Below are 4,115 nucleotides of genomic sequence, written 5' to 3' on the forward strand. Positions count from 1 at the left end.
AATCCTCAAATGAAAGGCCACCAACCGAAAAGTCGTCCATGAATACCTCCATTTCCTCTTCGAGCATATCACCAAATATGCTCATCATGCATCTTTGAAACGTCCCGGGGGCATTGCATAGACCAAATGGCATTCTCCTGTAAGCAAAAGTACCATATGGGCAAGTAAAGGTTGTTTTCTCTTGGTCATCCGGGTTTATAGGGATTTGAAAGAAACCCGAATAACCGTCAAGAAAACAATAGTACTTGTGCCTTGTTAGTCTCTCAAGCATTTGGTCAATAAAAGGGAGGGGAAAGTGATCCTTTTCGGTGGATGCATTTAGACGTCTATAGTCTATACACATCCTCCAACCGGTCACCGTTCTAGTTGAAATGAGCTCACCATTCTCATTTTCAACTACGGTCATTCCCCCTTTTTTAGGGACCACATGAACGGGGAATCACATCTAGAACTTGAAATGGGGGGATGATGCCCGCATCAAGGAGTTTGGTGATTTCGTTCTTCACCACCTCCCCCATTTGAGGATTGAGTTTCCTTTGCCTTTCAATGGAAGGCTTAGCACCCTCCTCAAGTGTTATGTGGTGCATACATAAAGCGGGCCTAATACCTTTGAGGTTATCAATGGTATAGCCTAAAGCACCTTGGTGGTTTCTCAATACACCACATAACATTTGAGTTTGGCACTCATTCAAAGAAGAATTTACAATAACCGGGTAAGTTGAATTTGGACCAAGAAACTTATACCTTAGCTGTGATGGTAGAGGTTTGAGCTCTACCATCGGAACACCCTTACCTTCTCTTGTAGTGGCTATCTCCAATGCATCTTCGGTTGTGATTCCCATGCATACTTGCTCAATGCTTCCTTCCGCACTTCCATCAAGCATTTCTTCATACAATGTCATCTCCTTGCTTTGTTCCCCTATCTTTTCTTTGTTCAATAAAACATTCTCAAGGGAATTGTTAGAAGTGAGAAAGTGCTCATGCATAGTATTCACAATAGAATCAATAGCATCAATCATCATACAATTTTCCAAAGTTGAGCTTGGATATTTCATGCTTTCATTCAAGTCAAATTCTATTACCTCATCTCCTACTTTTAGTGTAATTTTAGCACTTTTAACATCAATTAAAGCACCCGAAGTAGCAAGAAAAGGTCTTCCTAGAATTATTGGAATATTAACATCTTCATCCATTTCCAATACAACAAAGTCCACCGGAATTACAAACTTTCCCACTCTTAGGGGAACATCCTCTACCTTACCCTTTGGAAATTTAATGGATCGATCGGCCAATTGTAAGGTAATGTTAGTGGGTAGAAGTTCCCCTATCTCAAGTCTTTGATATACCGAATATGGCATAAGGCTAACACTAGCCCCAAGGTCACACAAGGCATTATCAATTTGCATTTTATATATTGCACAAGGGATTGAAAAGTTACCGGGATCTTTTAACTTTGGTGGCATCTTATTCATGATAATAGCACTACAATACTCGGTGAGATTCACCGTTTCCACCACATCACACTTTCTCCTTCCACTCAAAATATCTTTTAAAAACCTAGCATAGTTAGGCATTTGCTTGATAGCATCGGTAAAAGGGATTGAAAGGTGAATTTGCTTCAGTGTTTCAAGGAATTTAAAGAATTGCACATCTAATTTGTGTCTCACAAATTTATGGGGATATGGAAGTCTTTGCAATTGTTTGGTTTCTTTTTCACTCTCTTTTTCTTTTTCATTCTCTTTTTCTTTTTCATTCTCAGAGGCTTTCTCTTCTTCATGCTCAAAATCACTTTCAAGGGGAGGCTCACTCATGTTCATTTTCTCATTGTTTTCCTTAGGGACACTCTCTTCCAACACTTTCCCACTCCTAGTTGATATAGCATTCACCGGTTTCTTGGGGTCAAGTCCTTGGGGTGGAAGTTTAGAATTGCTAGCTCCCTCTTTTAAAGCATTGGCCAATTGAGAAATTTGTGTTTCAAGCATTTTGTTATGGGTCATTACTTCATTAAACTTCTTATCACTAGTGGCCATGAAAGTGTTGAACATTTTGGCTTGGATTTCCATCATCTCTTCTAGGCTAGACTTTTGTGGAGGTGGTTGAGTGTAACAATTGTCTTGTTGTGCTCTAGGACCTCTCACATTGGAATTATCATTTTGGTTGTTAAAGCCTCTATTACCATTATTATTCCAATTGTTCCGGTTATTAGAACTCCCCCCTTGGTGGTATTGGCCTTGATTTCCATAGTTTCCTTGATTGTTATGATTATGGTTACCATAACCACTTTGTTGGTTGTAATTACCTTGGGGATTTTGGTCCCTTTGGTTTCTACCACCCCATTGGTTGTGGTTGTGGTAATCATAATCATTTCCTCTTTGATTGAAATTATTCCCTTGCCCTCTTTGATTGGGTGGTAAGTATCGTTGGTTGTCATTCCTAGGTCTATTATCATAAGACAAGGCATTGACATGTTCATTTTCATACTCATTACCATCATCATTAAGGGGTTGGGATTGGGAATCAAAATTACAAGAAGATGTATAATGGTCATAAGACCCACAATTATCACAAAATAAGTATCCACTGGGCATGTTATTACATGTAGAAGTAGAAGGGTTAGAACTCATACCTCTCCCCTTAGATTGGGAGGAAAAATCTTGGCGCGAAGTGGAGGACTCAAGCTTAGCTTTGATCGATGACATCTCCTTTCCAAGATTTGTAATTTGGGATGTCAAGTTGTTTATAGCATTGAGGTGATCTACCGAATAAGCCGCCCCCCCCCCCACTCTTGCTTGTGGATTCTCTTTCATTTTCTTGCCAATCCATGTGGTGCCTTACCACATCTTCAAGGATCTCAATCACTTGATCTTCGGTTTTATTCATGATTAGCCCACCGGCTCCCGCATCCAAGCTTGTTTTGCCTTGAGAACTCAAGCCTCCATAGAACATTTGTAAAACTTGGTATGTTGGGATTCCATGGTGAGGGCACTCTCTTTGGTACTCCTTGTACCTCTCCCAAGCTTCATAGATAGTCTCACTACCCCTTTGCCGAAAGCCTTGAATTAGAGCTCTTGCCTCGGCCGTCTTCTTTTGAGAGTAGAATCTCCCTAAGAAAGCCGTGCTGACCTCATCCCAAGTCCTTAAAGAATTGGGTCTCACCTCCTTCTCAAGCCATTCGAGAGCCCTTCCTATTAAGGAGAAAGGAAATAGTTTTAGTCTCACAAACTCTTGAGTGACCCCATTCACCTTGATCGTGTTGCAATATTTCTCAAACTCGTTCAAATGTGCAAGAGGGCTCTCGTGTTTTGCTCCACTAAATTGTCTTCTCTCAATCAAATTTATCATTGCGGGCCTAATCTCGAAGTCGGGGTGTTTGGGGGAGCAATCCCACTTGAAGCTCTATAAGCTCCCGGAGTTCCCATCTCCTTCAAAGGTCTTGGAGGTGGTGGTGGTGGGTTGTCACCCATTGGATTTCTTTGTGGTTCCGGGTTGGACTCTCTTCTTGGGGAAGTGGAGGACCGCAAACGAGATCTCCTTCTTCTTCTAAGGGTTTTCTCAATCTCAGGATTGTAAGGCACCAACTCACGATGTTGAGTCCTACGCATACGCACTCAACAAACACAATTAGTAGCAAGGCTACAAGCGTAGCCAAAAAGGAAAACAACTCTTTTTGTGTTTTTTTTTAAAGGTGAATTAGACTCAAGCAATCAAATAGCAATCAACAACACCGTTCCCCGGCAACGGCGCCATTTTGACGAGCGCTAAATCGGTCGCACAATTTAGGCTCATTCAAACACATTTATAACAAACACCTCACTCAAACAAGTACAATGGCAAGTAAGGGTTCGGTCCACGGAGAACGGGAATCAAATGCTAAATAATCTTAATACTCAAGCTAAATCGAAATCAAGGTATAAGTGGTGATTAACTAACAAACTACAACTAAAGGTTGAATTCAAGGGATTAAAACACTAGGGGAATGGGATTCACTCAACCAATAGCAATTAGGCAAATAGGGAGGAATGAGGGTAATGGAATAGCAAAGACCACATGCAAGATCAACATCAAACGATATGAAAACAACTCAGATTACTAAGCTTAGATCCCTCATTAACTTA

Source organism: Chenopodium quinoa, unplaced genomic scaffold, assembly GCF_001683475.1.
Source record: "Chenopodium quinoa cultivar QQ74 unplaced genomic scaffold, ASM168347v1, whole genome shotgun sequence".
In the NCBI taxonomy this organism is placed as follows: domain Eukaryota; kingdom Viridiplantae; phylum Streptophyta; class Magnoliopsida; order Caryophyllales; family Amaranthaceae; genus Chenopodium; species Chenopodium quinoa.